Raw genomic sequence first — 17,634 nt, 5'->3', positions numbered from 1 at the left:
TTCCTTCTTCGGCCATAAAAGGCTTAGATGTTAGAAAATATTATGTGCAAGTATTTGGGTGCCAAGGTAGGGTTGACCAAATCTCAGGATCCACCTGGTCAATAGTTATGTCCTCCCTCAACACCACCATACATAGGAACGTTTGGCTTGGCCTAGTGCTTTGTCTCAGTCTAGGGCGCTTCTTGTTTATCCTTTGTCAACCAAAAAGGAACAGTCATCGACATTCAACACCTTGGATCCTTCTCTCCGTCCGATATTCTTCAGGAGGCTCCCATACATTAGACTGTTGACCGATCCCATCACTTCAGTTTATTCCGATTGCTGATAGTTTGGCTCTCAGCTAATTCACATGATCATATTTTGGGTATATTTCCCACAGTTTTTGAAAAGGGACCCTGTTACTAAACATGGGTAAAAGTAACACTTTAGGCAAAACTAATGCACTGTTATCTTTAGTGGTGGACCAAGAGGATGGTACATAGCAAAGACATTTAAAGGACACTAGCAAGAGAGAAGTCCTCATCCATCATCCCCTTGGACATAAGACGATGGATCAGGTTTATCCAAATGGTTCCTTTAAAAACGACAACTCCAAGGATGCAACAACGGGGAGTCTATAGGGGGCCACTCTTCATCTTCCATGTATAGGTCTATAAAGAAGCATCCTCCTTCAGAATGCCAATCTGAAGATATGTGAATAGGTAATGTACCATTAGATCAATGGCTTCTTTCCAAATTGGATGTGTCTGGTAGTGGAGCTCAGCTTTTTATACACGAACGCCGATTAAATGAAGTCATCTATACAGGAGTAATAGCCCACGGCCATTCGTTTGATCTACAGATTAATAGTTACATATAAAAGCAAGGAAGTATCAGTTATTTCATAGCTAAAAAAGGTCTCTACTGCTCGAAATCGTGATCACAGATGTGTCGTTACTACAAGGGAACAGGGAGCCTGAGCTTTGACCCCATGTTATCCTACACCACCGCTATGCAAGACCCCCAGGGGTTCCCGTAGAACAGCGGTATTTTCAATCAGTATATTATGAATGCCTGTATCAGGAGATATACCTCTGCCTACATAGACACCCACATGTACACCACTGCTTGCATTACGATTAGCATTTGTGTTATTGCTTGCATCTATCCACCCAAGTGCAGGATTGTAAAATAATTAGAAGAGTTGTGCCAAGTTTGGGAGTTATCCCTTAGGCTGCGCTCACATCAGCGGTATTTTGACGCTCATGTGAGCGCGGCCTTATCTACTGATCCCAGAAATCTTGTCCTTTATGTTACTGTCTTTCAGTTTGGCTCTCACAAAAGGAGACAGTTGCACTCTGTAGTGCTAAGACATGTGGAACAATGAATATGGGAATATAGACATGCACTACTGCTATGAAAAACATGCAAAAATTGGAGATATTTAGCACATGAAAATGGCCAGTTGCATGTGAGCCCAACAGTCAAGGGCAAGGCAAACGTTTTTTGTTGGGTCCCTACCAAGCTAATGCCTCTCTTTGGGTTAAACCCCCCCCCCCCCTATAATTTATGGGCGGACAGGAACCTGCAAATGGAGAATTAAAAATCGCCTCAGGCTGAAGAGCAGGAGTGATCAATCAAGAGGCATAACCCTGTAATCTAATAAAACGACTGATGGCACTTCCTACCTTTCTAATGTGAACAGGTGCAAACTGAACATGAAACATAGTAACAAAAAGGTGACAGTTGCACTCTGTAGTGCTAAGACATGTGGAACAATGAAGATGGGAATATGGGAATGAATATGGGAATATAGACATGCATTACTGCTATGAAAAACATGCAAAAATTGGAGATATTTAGCATACCAAAATGGCCAGTTTTATGTGAGCCCAACAGCCAACAGCAAAAAGGTTAGGTGATTTTAATTCTCCATTTGCAGGTCCTGTCCGCCCATAAATTGGAGGCATTCGAGTAGGCAGGGACACAACAAAAGAGGTCACCTTGCCGATGTCTGTTGGGCTCACATAAAACTGACCATATGTGTGTGCTAAGTATCTCATTTTTGCATGTTTTTCATAGCAGTAATGCATGTCTATATTCCCATATTCATTGTTCCACATATCTTAACACTACAGAGTGCAATTGTCTCCTTTTTGTTACTATGTTTCATGTTCAGTTTGCACCTATTCACATTAGAAATTTAGAATGTATCAGTTTTTTTCTTTGATTCCAAACTGAAAGTCAACCTGCCAAGACTGAAGGTTATAGCTGATGACTGAGGGATCTTTTAGTCCAGAAGTGGGTTCCTAAAGGCCACGTCACACTAAACAACATCGCTAGCTGAGGCACGACTTTTATGACACAACAGCGATGTTGCTAGCGATGTTGCTGTGTGTGACATCCAGCAACAACCTGGCCCCTGCTGTGAGGTCGCCGGTTGTTGCTGAATGTCCTGGACCATTTTTCAGTTGTTGCTCTCCCGCTGTGAAGCGCACATCGCTGTGTGTGACAGCGACAGAGCAACAACTAAATGTGCAGCAAGCAGGGAGCCGGCTTCTGCGGACGCTGGTAACCACGGTAAACAGCTGGTAACCAAGAAGCCCTTTCCTTGGTTACCTGATATCTACCTTCGTTACCAGCGTCCGCCGCTCTCATGCTGTCAGTGCCGGCTCCCTGCACACATAGCCAGACTACACATCTGGTAATTAACCCGATGTGTACTGTGGCTAGGAGTGCAGGGAGCCAGCGCTAAGCGGTGTGCGCTGGTAACCAAGGTAAATATCAAGTTGGTTACCTGATATTTACCTTAGTTACCAAGTGCAGCATCACTTCCACGCGTCGCTGCTGGCTGGGGGCTGGTCACTGGTGAGATCTGCCTGTTTGACAGCTCACCAGCAACCCGTGTAGTGACGCTCCAGCGATCCGTGCCAGGTCAGGTTGCTTGTGGGATCGCTGGAGCGTCGCTTAGTGTGACGGTACCTTAAGTTGCAAAACTGGGACTCCCTCTGATCCTGAGAACCAGGACCCCTATAGGACAGCCAGAGAAAGCCGAGCACGGCTTTCGGATAGTTTTCATGACTCCCATTAAGAATGGAGTGGAGGAGCGCACGATTGACCTCTGCTCCATTGACAAGGAGCGCCAGTTCGTGGAATCAGTGGGGGTCCTAGTTATACAACTTCCAGTCTAAAAGCTGCCACGATCATCAGCTACAACCTCCAGTCTTGGCCGGCAATGATCATCAACTACAACCTCCAGTATTGGCCGTCCATCCTTCAGTTTGCAACTGAAAAAAAAGGACAGAATTTCCCATATCTGCATACCTGGAAATCTGCACCAAGGCCAGTATAATATTCTGCCACTCCTATGCCAACACTTAGCTGGTTCCCTGCCAATCTCTGTTCTGTCTGGTCTGGATCGAGCAATGACTTGTTGACTACTGCAATCAATCATTTATTTTCACGACATGTTGTCACTGGAGACTTAGGGAAGAGCCAGCAAGGGAGTGGCCAAGGAGTAAGAAAGTGATTATGCGCTTTTTGCTTTCCTAATTATTGTTGTACAAGATTATCCATGTGTGCAGATTCTACGGAGACGTAACCTGCAACTTTACGATTATTGCACTGTAAAATCTGCAGCTCCCCCACCTCACGAGTCCATCGACACTGGCCTTTTACACAGGCAGACAAATATTGATGGATCAATCTGTCGCCAATACAGCATCAGGTTATCAGCGCTTATTTTGGTAGTGTCAGCACGCCCCCGAATCAGAGAGGCGCACTGTACATGGTTGGAAGAACAGCTTCTGCACTTCTGATCATGCTCAGTGTACCTCTCTGCAGCTGGCAAGCGTAAACCCTGCTTTTGGAGGCGGACACATGCAGCCGAAATGATCAACACACATGCGCAAGATTTCCAGAAGCTGCAATGTTGCCGGCTCGTGGAAATCAAGTCATCACACCAACAGGGGTGTAATAACATCGAAAGAGGGACGACTAGTCTGGGGAAACAATGCCCCTTCGACCAGTCAAGGCCCTAATTAGCATAGGCACGGCGGACTTTATAAATTATTATTTTAAACCTTGATTTTAGTAAATAGCACTATTCAGGTATGGTTTGTGTCACGGAGTATATGGAGACAGGACGGGGGTCCCTAGGCTGGCCCTAAGACTTGTGATCCTGTGATATGCCTTATCTCAGAGGTAGGCTTGATGGTAGCCAGGTATGATCCCCCAGCATGACCCCAATTCCTGTCCGGACCCTGATCTTACTCCCCCTCTTCCACACTCTCAGGGCAGGCCTGAAAACACAAGAAAAACCCACAAAATGACACGGACAAGGGAGAAAGGAAACTCGTACCCACAGCACTCAAAACACACAGAAGAGACTATATGTGTACTGGGGAACAACAAAAAAGGGAAGTAACGCACAACAGGGGAATGCTCACACCACTCAGAAGCGCAACACGGATCACCATAAACAGGAAAAACACCCAGACCGGGATCGTTGGAGTTAAAACTGAAGCTATCATCAGCACCTCCTATAAGAAGGCAGTGCCATAAATAGGGAAGCAACAGCTACACATGGCAATCAGCAACCTCAACACTTAACTCCTGCAGAGCTGAAAACCAGTGAACCTGATGCAGTCAATGCCCGGCTGAGGCTGAACAATACAGAAACCTTAGGTTGCCTGTCAAGACTCAGTAGTGTGAACAGAGTCTGACGACACCATACCAGCAGGTTTGTGCAGCGCCAAACACGGCATGACAGGTGGGGAATTTTGCCATTTATATGAAAATGTGCTGGTTTGGAGGGGAAAAGGGACCTGATAGGTTCCCTTTAAGCCAAGAGGAAAGGTAATGAAGGACCATTAAATAGCAACCAAAGAGAAGCACACAGACATACAGAGGCAACATAGGAGTATTGGATGCCCTAATGCAGTCTTCCAATTGGGATGTTCCATGGAGCCATAGTAGGGCCACATAGACAAGAAAGGTGGTCTCTAGTAGGGCATATGAATGTCAATGCTGAAGCAACCCCTTTTGGCACATTTAGACAATATCAATCATTGAATAAGCATTTGTAGGAGCACTTCCTGCCATTATTGGCCAGTGCAATCATCGGTTCATTGGATGGGTTAGGCCAAGATAGCAATCATTTATTGGCAACACAAAAACAGAAAATGTGTTGCCGATTGCATGAGGACACAATGATCATATTAAAGGCTCATACTTTCCCGTTGGCTTGTGTGGACCGGTTAGTAAACTATGGCTGATCTACTTGTATAACCAAAAAGGTCCTCGTTAAAAGGCAAGAATACGCTTATCTAAATGGACCATCAAGATGAAGCTACAGATGATCCACCACCATCAAATGTCCATCACTCCCTCTGCTCAGCCATTCCCATGCATGCAGATCTACATTCTGCGATAAACAATGGCTTTGGTCTCATGTTCTGGTGCAAATGAAACGCAACTCAGATGTCAGAAACTTCACAATGACATTTATGATAAAACATCCCACTGCTTCTAAGCCCCATACAGTCGGCCTTCATGGGACTCAGCAGAAAGCACATCCTGCGAGCAATAACTCAACAGATATGTTTATGGGATACACTGACAGCGAGCTTAACGATGGGAATGGTTTACAAGGATGGAAAACTCGGCAGGAGTACACCTCTATGTGACACGCATGGCTGGAAGTGACAGATGGAATCCCAGCTAGGACAAGCAGGAAAGAATCCATATCATGAAGCTCTAACCAACTCTTCCCACGCATGTATCACGTCCATATCATATAAATGCAGATACGAGCTCCTATATACGGGCGTTTCCACAGATTCATAAAGGCTCGTAATGAACCTTAAGTTGTGACCAAGTGATCCTTGATCCTCTCGGAAAACTGTTGAACTGCACAATCCGAGTCACTTTGGGGCTTTCTTCTTGTGCTGGTTCACACGGCTACTCGCCCCTAAATCTTGGATAGGAGGGCCTGGTTTTTGCGCTCTGCTCTTTACCTCCATTGTAGGATAGAAAAGCATCATGACCCTAGCTTATTCCCTATTGTTTGTAAGGATGAAGAGGTTGAATGGGCTCCATGTAAAAGTAATGACCCCCTCAAGTCAAGACTTTTAGAAGCTGCAGGATCAGACTATGATAAAATGGTCATCTTGCGGAACAATCTTCTTCCACTTGTCCACGAGATAATATTAACTTCATAGAGAGTAGTTCTACACTAACAAATACCTGCTGGGACAAATCAGAGTCCTCCAATTGCAATCTATGAATTACATCAAATAAAAGGTTTTGACCCATCTCAATTGTTCAGGATCGCACAGCTCCCCTGCCACCTGCCTTCCTGTTCCTGATAATTGACATCCCTGGGCTGATGACCCGTGTGCACTCTCCAATGCTGCATGCACGGACAGCTTTACCTCTGCAGCACTGAAGCTGGTCAAATCCAGCAATCTGGCAAGCTTCAAAACAATGGCTACAAGCTCTATGATAAAGCGATTTCAAGAGCTATGTTCCTGGCATAAGAAATCGGCCACCTCATGGTGCTTTAAAACATATCTACTGTCACAGGTGACAGATAGTCATGTGGTTTCTGGCAATAGAAGGTCACAGTGTTTGGCTGCGCAGAATGCTCCCTAAATTTCCATTGTTCCTGCCATCATCAGTATTCATTGTATTGGTAGTTTTTCAGCTCTCCCCCCAAAGGAGCCCTCCTTTCATCCAGCTGATGTTTATCAGAATATTCCGATCTTCCCTGGACTGGTGCTGGTGATATTTTCAGTTCATTCAAGCTTTGGTTGCCAGCAGATGGCTTGCACTCATCTGTGTTATCATTGATGAAACTTTGCTGAACTTCTACTTGAGTCATCTGTGGATAAGCAGTTGATGTATTTTCCCAGTGTCATCTATAGTATCGTCTATAGTGTTTAGTGGGTTTGACGAAGAGCTCATCCCACCCATTCCCTATTTAGGGTCCAGCACTATGGATACCTAGGATCAGGTATGCAGCTTAGTCAATAAGTGCCGAACCAATCCAGGGTAGTGACGGAATCCAGGGCACAGAGGTAGGTCTGGTCAGGAGTTAGGATCTCCCCCTTCCCTAGACACAGGGTTTCCCTTTCACCATTTGCTTGGTACTTCCCCATACTTAGCGTGACACCTACACTTATGTTCTGCCACACATTGTTGACCATTGGGTGATAGTACCAAGCCATGAGTGTCAGTTACAGTGGGTTTATTTAGAATTTCACCCATGCCCAACACTCCAGAACTGGTCGCCTAGTTTTACCTTTTTAAGCTAGGATTTCTATTTAGTGATGAAGTGTCCATTGGGTATATCATAACCTTTCATGAGTCCAGTAGAATTTTACAAATCCAGTCCCTATTCCCTTGATTGAAAGCTTTATACGTGTCATTGTCATCGTAAAGGGTTCGCTCCTCTACTTTTATATTGAAGAAAGGTCATCAATATATCAGATTGGTGGGGTCTGACTCGCAGCACCCTCAATGATTAGATGTTCTCTGTGTTGGCAGCGGTGAGATGTTAGAGTTGTATTTCTCAGCTTTGCAACTCCTGTCACCTACGTAGTGGACGTAGCCAGGTACTGCATAGTTAACTAACCTGCACTGGTTAGTTCTGCTGATCAGTTGAGAGTGCTATCTGTTGGACTACCAAAGATCTGATATTCATGACCTATCCTTATGATAGCCCATCAAGCTAAAAAAGTGTGGATCATCCCTTAAAACTCAAGTCTCCGTAGAGAACCAGTGCATGTGCAGTGTTTTTTTTCCATTGATAATCTCAGAGTTTATCCAACATCATTATCTAAAGTGAATGTTCCACCAATTCGAGTCCTCAAGGCTGCCAACAGATCATGGTTTCAGGATTTCTTTAATACTGGACAAGTGATGGAATTATTATCACCTGGGGAATACTAAAGAAATCCCGAAAGACACCACATGCGCTATAAATATAGTCAAGTATGATCTAGTAGCACGCAACAATATCATTACATATACCATTATGTTAGTTGGTTTAGAAAGAGCTAGTGCATCACTTCTGAAAATCATTCAGTTGATGCCATATCTAGGGGTAATTGGTTGCATCCAATGAAAATCTATGACAAAAGATATAAGATGACCATCTTAAGGGACATATTATAAAGGATGATCTTCAGCACACAAAAGTAGGAATGTTCAAATAGTGCAGGAATAATATATAGCTCAGGTTTGTATTGATGCTTTGGTATCAATTTTTCAATAGAAGAACATTATTTTGAGATGTACAACCTTTCGGCCTATCTGGGCCTTTATCAAGTATTTTCGAAAGGTAGAAAAACATGCAATTTAGGAGGTGTAAAGTCATGAGTCAGCACGTTATGAGAAAATGGCGGTGGTGTGGACCTAGTGGCGCTGTCCTTTTGTGTGCTGGAGATTATCTTTTATAAATTGCTAATTCTACAGTGAGCTAGCAAAATCTGCACTTACATCTCAGGGGACCTATTTTTTTACACTCCTAATAAGAATCTGTCAAGTATTTTCTAGTACAATACTAATGTTAACTTTAACAGACCTTTTAGGATCAGTAACTTTTATTGCTGTAGCTTCTCCTGGTATCTTGCTGTATGCTCTTGAGAATTCAGTGTCTCATGATGGCTAGTCAAGTGTATGTAAATGCAATTTGAATAGTCACTGCTTCCCCCATCCACCTCCAGGGCATTTGCTATCACTGCTGAGAGGTGGGAGGGAGTGTGGGTCGGGGCAGCAGTGCAAATTCAGTTCAGATTTACTATCAATGATGAGATCACAGAGGAGGGAGGAGGGCACATGCAGATTTTATTAGTCACTAGATCACACTGAGTTCTCCGGAGCCTACAACAAGGTAACATGAGAAGGTACAGCAATAAAATGTATTGATCCTGAGAATTTAGTGTGATAACAGGAGCTTACAACAAGGTAATAGGAGAAGGTACAGCAATAAAACTTACTGATATTGTTAAAGCTGCTTAAACCTTAATGAAAGAAAACAATAGTATTGTACTAGAAAATTACCTGACAGATTAATTTTCACTTGCTTTGTAGCTAAACTAAATGGATGTTTCTTTTAGTAACAAAAGTGTTTAAGACAACTCTGATCTTGTATACAAATTCTTCACTAATGGATCATTTGGGACAGTTGACTTTATCCATGGACTAGAATATTTTTGGATTCTCATGAAATCGGCATTCATGTTTATGATTTGGTTTAACTTTGATGATATAAGAAGGACACGTTTATTACAACTGGTCACGCTTTTTATTTTTTCTAAGTATGACCCAGAAAACTATTTTCTTCTTGTGAATACAAGCAATGTTGGGTAAGCATTCAAGATATCTGGTGAAAAATGCTAAAGTAAATAATTACACTGAGATTAGGACCCTCCCTTTCTGGAGTTTGTCATTTGTCAGGATCACATTTATGTAACAGTTAACAAGCTTTAAAAAGCTCCAGGGTCAAACGTTCACCTATAAAAGAAAAACGAAAAAGGAAACGTTCACATAGCCGTAAACCCATCTGCCTCCACTGCCTTTTTGTAGCCCTTTCTGGGGATGTTGGCTGACAACATATAGAGCCTCAATTGTGACTTCACTAAAAGTGGTCCCCAGGCCACCTACTGTCCACTGATCATGACAAGGAGGGATCCAAAGTGGCCTGTTTAAGTGAAGCATTACTGAGCATGTGCGACCACTGCTGTATTCACAGTCTACAGGAGCAGTGGTCACTGGTGCTCACTAGGTCTTCATTCACACTGGAATTTGGAAGCCCATCACAATCAGTGAGGTCTAACCATACATACTTTATCATGTGGCTAGGTAATCTTTTATATGAGAAAACCCCATTAAGAACCAGGCGCATTGCGATACTGCCATAATTTGACACCCGAAGAAGTCTATGGGGCCTTTCCATTCTTCCATATAAACTTTCTCTTTTAATCCTGCCATCTTAGGAATGTTTTCTAGCCTATAAAATAGTTATTTCTAGTGAAGAACATGTATGCTTGTTGGCAACACATGGAGTGCCTTTATCTCTGCCATGTACGGAGGTCCATACTATGTTGTCCATACTATGGGACGGATGGGCCTAAATCTCTGCCAGATGCCCATCCTAGTGGTGAACGGGGAGGAATGGCCCTAAATCTCTGCCATGTGCCGGAGGCCCTTTTTAGTTGTGAATGGGATGCATGGCCTGCATCTTGACAATGTTCTGGAGGCACATCCTTGTGGTGAATGCGATGAAGTGCCTACATTTCTGCCACATGCCAGATGCCCAGCCTAGTGGAGAACAGGACGAATGGGCTTAAATCTCCGCCACGTGACGGAGGTCCTTCTTAGTGGTGAATGGAACGGAGTGCCTGAAATTTAGGGATTATTTTGGAGGCTCATCCTTGTGGTGAATGGGATGAATTACCTAAATATCTGCCATGTGCCAGATGCCTGTCATAATGGTGAAAGGGACTGAGCGCCTACATCTCTGCCACATGCCGGATGCCTGTCCTATGGTGAATAGGAGAGAGGGCTTACATCTCTGTCATGTTCTGGAGGCCCATCCTTGTGGTGAATGGGACAGAGGGCCTACAACCTTGCCACTTCCAGATGCCTGGAATGGGACATGGGACAAAGTGCCTAAATCTCTGCCATAATCAATGTGGGTGGGTGGATGAAAGGTTTAAAACACTGCAGTGGAAGAAATCCAAAGTTCAGCCTGAACTTTGGATTTCTTCCATGGCGGCGAGGTATTTTAACCCTTTCATCCACCCACATTGATTATCTTCTACTGGGAGCAGTCGTGGCACATGCTATTACAGTAGTGGTGACTTTCACAACTACAAAAGGCGAGCTTTTATACTCTAATTGGGGTTTGCTAATATCTCAGATAAGACCATTTCTGCTCTTCTTTTGTCTCTCTAGTTGTCTTAACTTTTAAGTCTCTGCCATGTTCTGAAGGACCATCCTTGTGATGAATGGGATGGACAGACCTAAATCACTGCCATGTGCCAGCTGCCCATCCTAGTGGTTAATGGGATGGAGTGTTTACGTCTCGGCCATGTTCAGGCGGGCCAGCCTTATGGTGAATGGGATAAAGTGCCTACATTTCTGCCAAATGCTGGATGCCCTTTTTAGTTTTGAATGGAATGGAATGACAACTTCCTGTCATGTGCAGGTGGGTCATCCTTGTGGTGAATGGGACAGAGGACCTCTATCTCTCCCATGTGTCTGATGTCCGTCCTAATAGTGAATGGGATGAAATACCTACTTTTTTGATATGTGACGAAGGCCTGTCCTAGTGGTGAATGGGATGTAGGGCCTACATCTCAGCAATGTGCATGAGGCCTGTCCTAGTGGTGAAAGGGATGGAGTGCCTACATCTCTGCCATGTGTAGGATCCCTGTCCTAGTGGTGAATGGGACGGATGGGCCCACATCTCTTCATGTGCAGGAGGCTTGTCCTAGTGGTGAGTGGGATGGAGTGGTTACATTTCTGCCATGTGCTGAAGGCCTATCCTAGTGGTGAATGGGGTGTAGGGCCCACATCTCTGCAACGTGCAGGAGGCCTGTCCTAGTGGTGAATGGGATGGAGTGCCTACATCTCTGTCATATGTCTGACGCCCGTCCTAGTGGTTAAAAGGGACAGACGGCCTACATCTCTGCCATGTGTTGAAGCCCCATAATAGTGGTGAATGGGACAGAGGGACTATGTCTCTGCCATGTGCCGGATACCTGTCCTAGTGGTGAATGTGAAGGAGTGCCTACATCTCGCCATGTGCCGGAGGCTTGTCCTAGTGGTGAATGTGAAGGAGTGCCTACATCTCACTATGTGCCGGATGCTTGTCCTAGTGGTGAATGTGAAGGAGTGCCTACGTCTCTGCTATGTGCCGGATGCTTGTCCTAGTGGTGAATGTGAAGGATTGCCTACATCTCGCCTTGTGCAGGAGGCCTGTCCTAGTGGTGAATGTGAAGGAGTGCCTACATCTCGCCTTGTGCAGGAGGCCTGTCCTAGTGGTGAATGTGAAGGAGTGCCTACATCTCGCCTTGTGCAGGAGGCCTGTCCTAGTGGTGAGTGTGAAGGATTGCCTACATCTCGCCTTGTGCAGGAGGCCTGTCCTAGTGGTGAGTGTGAAGGATTGCCTACATCTCGCCTTGTGCAGGAGGCCTGTCCTAGTGGTGAGTGTGAAGGATTGCCTACATCTCGCCTTGTGCAGGAGGCCTGTCCTAGTGGTGAGTGTGAAGGATTGCCTACATCTCGCCTTGTGCAGGAGGCCTGTCCTAGTGGTGAATGTGAAGGAGTGCCTACATCTCGCCTTGTGCCAGATGCTTGTCCTAGTGGTGAATGTGAAGGATTGCCTACATCTCGCCTTGTGCAGGAGGCCTGTCCTAGTGGTGAATGTGAAGGAGTGCCTACATCTCACTATGTGCCGGATGCTTGTCCTAGTGGTGAATGTGAAGGAGTGCCTACATCTCGCCTTGTGCCAGATGCTTGTCCTAGTGGTGAATGAAGGATTGCCTACATCTTGCCTTGTGCAGGAGGCCTGTCCTAGTGGTGAATGTGAAGGAGTGCCTACATCTCGCCTTGTGCAGGAGGCCTGTCCTAGTGGTGAATGTGAAGGAGTGCCTACATCTCGCCTTGTGCAGGAGGCCTGTCCTAGTGGTGAATGTGAAGGAGTGCCTACATCTCGCCATGTGCAGGAGGCCTGTCCTAGTGGTGAATGTGAAGGAGTGCCTACATCTCACTATGTGCCGGATGCTTGTCCTAGTGGTGAATGTGAAGGAGTGCCTACATCTCACTATGTGCCGGATGCTTGTCCTAGTGGTGAATGTGAAGGAGTGCCTACATCTCACTATGTGCCGGATGCTTGTCCTAGTGGTGAATGTGAAGGAGTGCCTACATCTCACTATGTGCAGGAGGCCTGTCCTAGTGTTGAATGTGAAGGATTGCCTACATCTCGCCATGTGCAGGAGGCCTGTCAGAGCTGAATGGAATTTTTACCAACTTGACAGAAGAGGACGACTCAATAACTTTGTGAAATGCTCCATTATTGGGCTGAAGCATTGACTCCAGCACCTGCCAAGCTGTTTTTACACTGGACACGTCCTTTAAAAAGCTGACAAAGCGCTTGGTGTGGTTTTATTGTGTGCGGCTGTGAATACATATGCTTATTCACCCAGACACTGAATACATTAACAATCTCCATTTCAAAGATTCAATGGAAAGGAATCTCAAGGCGACAGATTGTGACATCTCAAGGGCAGGATCCAACATTATTCAGGAAGTTTTACTCATGCGGTGACTTCGAGGCTTCTTACAAGATGACCCGCAGGACGAGCCCGGATGATGCCAATCCCTATGGATCAGACTATACAATGGCAAAAAGGTGTCTATAGACTGTGCAGGAATGTATTCAGAAACCTGACTCCATAGGCTAATCTTTGTTTACAAACAATCACAGGTATCTATGGAGACAGATAGTATCAATGCAAATAATTATTTGTCCTGCACTGCAACGAATGGGTCATAAAGATGTGTGTGTGTGTGTGTGTGTGTGTGTGAGATATATATATATATATATATATATATGTGTGTAATATATATAAAATAATAATAAATAATAATAATAATAATAAGTAATAAAAAAAGTCAGCAAAATAGAATATATATTTTATTTTCCATTTTGCTGATTTTTTCATTATTAATTATTATTAGAAAAAAAAAAAAATCAGAAAAATAGAAATATTTTCTTTTTTCTGATAAGAGCAATAGATGAGAAAAATAGAAAATATATATTTTTTATGTTCTATTTTTCTAATATTGTTTAAATAAGTATTGATAAAATATAAAACAGAAAAAAAGAAAATAAAATGTAATAAAAATATTAATAATAGTTATAAAAAATAGAAAATAAAAAAAAAAAAAAAGTGCACATTGTGAAACTCACGTAGAGAATGCACAATATTCATGGCTGAATCCTCTCTGCAATTAGTCACTACATAGCTATTTAGCGAATCACAAACAAATAGCAAATACAGGGTACAATAGGTTCCCAAAATACAATGCATGCAATGGGCATTGTTACTGACCCTCAAAAAAAGAACAAAAAGAAGAACAAAAAAATAAAAAAAAACCCTCGAACATTGGTAAGTATTTTACTTGGGGGGGGGGGGGGAATTATTCACTCCCATCAGTATTTTTTGCATTGCATGACCACATTACGAGCTCTCAAAGAAGAAAAAAAACTACACCGTGTGAACAAACCCAAACCATTCCCAGTTAACACCAGCAATTCCCAGCAGCACGCGTCACCACTCACTTCCTGTGCTAATGATCTCCCAGTCTGGCCCCCCTTGTTGTTGGGCCCCCCAGGCTCCAGAACTCAGGAGGCCCCCCCTTTACTGCAAACAAGAGCGGTCCAACAATGAGCAGAATTACACAAGTCTACAAACATGGGGCATACTAATATATATATATATATATATATATATATATATATATATATATATATAAAAGGATCTAGATATGACATCAGTGTGGCAAAAAGTCCCTCACTGCTGATCCCAATCAGAGTCTGGCCCAAAATGTGTGCAATAGAAATGAAAGACTAAAAGAAAAAAACAAAAAAACAAAAAAAAAAAAAAAAGTCAGTCCACACGACTAGGGAGGGAAAGAGTTAAAAGAATATTCTAATGAGGATTCCGCCTTGTCACCATCAGCATTTAACCCTATAGTCACCAGGGTGCACAGTTTGTTACCCAAACCATTACCTGTAGGTTCCTTCTATGGGCATGCAATAAATAAAGTAAGTCTCTGGAAAGCCTACTCACCTTTCCAACTGCAGCTGAATGTTACAATGTTGCACTTCTGGATATTCTTAATCCCTCTTTATTATTTTGTAATCCAAGGATCAATCCCAGCCGCAGCAGATCACAGTGGGTCCAGTCCTGTGCTCCCTCCCAGGGGCTGTAGGTATGAAGAGTGTCCACAGGCTGCAGAGTGTGTGTCACCAGCTCAGCGCCTGCTACAGCTTCTCCTTCTTCCTGATCTTGGTGTATAGCTCTCTCTGGGCGGGGGCTTCAAGGAGAAAAAACTCTTTACATGTCCTAGAAGTATCAAATAAAACAATGCAATCTCAGAAGATCTAATCAGCAAACACAATCCATATGTGCCCTGCTCCTTCCAAGCTACTGCATAGACAAGAACTAAAAAACTAGGCTTGGAAGGATACACAAAGAGTTTGCAAACTAAGAGAAAATAAAATAAATAATGATAATGATAATAATAATAATAATAATAAAAAAAAAAATAAAATACAGAAATATAATAGATTTGAACTTTAATGAAAATTAATGATACTTTATAATATAAAACAGCCTACTAATTCTAGAGTAAGCAGACACCACCCAACTAAAATATGTTATAAAATGTCTGCTTACTCTTTAGAATTAGGTTATTTTAAACTTTGTTTATTCTTTAATTACAGCTATTATATATATATATATATATATATATATATATATATATATATATATATACATACATATACACACACACACACACACACATATATATACACATACTCTTTAGTATGTTATTGCATAGTTATTTTAATCCTTCAGTAATTTATTTTTTTATATATCTCAAAGAATTATAATAACTATGCAATAACATGCTAAGGAGTGTGTGTGTGTGTGTGTGTGTGTGTGTGTGATATATATTATTGTACACAAAGTTAAAAAAAGTGAAAATACAATAACATACATTTCCTAGCAAGTCTATATTAAAAAAAATAAGACAAAAATATACAGTGGAGTAAGCATACATTTCCTAGCAAGTCAATATATAAGTAGTCAAAATAATTATAAAAGACACAAAATAAAAATACACTAAATGAACAACTATATATTTCCTAGCAGGTCTACATAGAAGTAGTAAAAATAATTTAGAAGACAAAGACTTATATATATTATATTATATTATATTATATATATTAGATAGATAGAGACACACACACACGTAACCATACATTTTCTAGTAGGTCTACATAAAGAATAAAAAGAAAAAAAAAAAGACAAAAAAGTGTGTAATATATATATATATATATATATATATATATATATATATATATATATATATATATATATACACACACACACATACATACATACATACGGAGTAACCATACATTTCCTAGGTCTGCATAAAAGTAGCAAAAATTAAAAAAATAAAGTGGGGCCAAAGAAAAGAAAATGAAGTACTTAGGATTTTTTTATTCCATTCTGCTGCACATGTCAAGTTTCTATACACTATACAAATATACATACTGCACTAAGAATTTCAGCATGCATTATATAAAATGTAGCAAAAAGAATTGAAAATTAAACTTAAAATAAAATAAGCAATGCTATACTAATAATGAGGAGTAAGGATACACCTCCTAACTGGACTAACCAAAAGTGGCAAAAAATAGATAGAAAAATAACACTCTAAAGTAAGGAGTAAGCATAGATTTCCTAGCAGGACTACATAAAAGTATCATAAAAAACCCAAACAAATAAATATTTCTGGGGAAAAAAATATTCACTGAGTGTATAAACCTTTTTACCCTTTCATGCCTGGTACTTGGACTTACTTGGCTTCAGTAGGGATCAGTCCATTGTGCTGTGTGCTCCTGCAGCTCCTGAGAATGAGACACCCAGAGCCTATAGAAGGATAAAGCAAGCTCAGATTCCGAAAAAATCCTCCTCTTTCTCCTCCCTCTTCCTGCACAAAGCACAGGAAAGAGTTAAAAGAGGCGGGGTGACGTCACACATCCCAAAAGTTTCCCAACTTTTCTGCTTGTATCTGGCAGAGTGTCTGCAGCAGAATATTCAATGGCCGCATGAAATGAGCCCCCCGAACAATCGGCTTCTTGTGCCCCTATAAGAGGCTTGTTCACATTGTGCTGTGATGTGTGAGGATAAAAATGTGTGTAAATTCACATTGTACAATAGAGGAAATGATAGAAATTCCTAATGTCTTGCCCCCCCCCCTCCCCCCCCTGCCCTGTAGACCATTGTTGGAATTTCCTGAAACTGTTTTTAGTGTAATTTCTTCCAGATTGAGGGCTCTGCATTGTGATTCATGCCTGAGGTTGTGTATAGAGGAGCCAAGACAGTCCCTTGTACAGTGTTCAGACACTGAGCTGCAAAACACCGCGGCAATGATACAAATGCTGAGAATATTATGGCATCATCACATTGTATCACTTATGTATTATATATCACATTATTATATCACTTTATCACCTGTCGAGCTGATCAAAACAGATCGCCACCCATATATGAATGCTCCTCTCATCATTAAAAGGAATCTGTCAGCAGATTTTTGCTATTTAATCTGAGAGCAGCATGATGTAGGGGCTGAGACCCTGATTCCAGCGATGTGTCACTTACTAGGCTGCTTGGTGCAGTTTTAGGCCGGTTTCAGATGTCAGTGTTTCAGGTACGTGTGATATCCATTTTTAACACGGATGCCACACGAACCCATGTTATTCTATAAAGTTACACACACGTCCATGTTTTCACATACACGGTGTTGTCCTGCGTTTCCCCGCATGCACACACGGAGACATGT

General features: G+C 42.4%; 1 protein-coding gene across 2 annotated transcripts in view; it reads right to left on the bottom strand.

Annotated features, from left to right (window-relative positions):
• Positions 1 to 16,698, bottom strand: part of CDC42EP5 (CDC42 effector protein 5) — a 41,914-nt gene extending 25,216 nt beyond the window's left edge. Inside the window, exons 1-2 of one of the 2 annotated variants that reach the window (XM_075329009.1) lie at positions 16,652 to 16,698; positions 14,847 to 15,122 (exon numbers count right to left, since the gene is read on the bottom strand). The gene's annotated coding sequence lies outside the window, so the exon portion shown is untranslated. The remainder of the gene's footprint in view (positions 1 to 14,846; positions 15,123 to 16,651) is intronic. The other variant, XM_075329010.1, reaches the window with a different exon arrangement.
• Between the last annotated feature and the right edge of the window lie 936 nt (positions 16,699 to 17,634).

The sequence above is a fragment of the Anomaloglossus baeobatrachus genome, chromosome 11 (genome assembly GCF_048569485.1).
Source record: "Anomaloglossus baeobatrachus isolate aAnoBae1 chromosome 11, aAnoBae1.hap1, whole genome shotgun sequence".
Lineage (NCBI taxonomy): Eukaryota > Metazoa > Chordata > Amphibia > Anura > Aromobatidae > Anomaloglossus > Anomaloglossus baeobatrachus.
The sequence above is the reverse complement of the archived record's forward strand: the minus strand, read 5'-3'. Positions and strand labels throughout refer to the sequence as shown.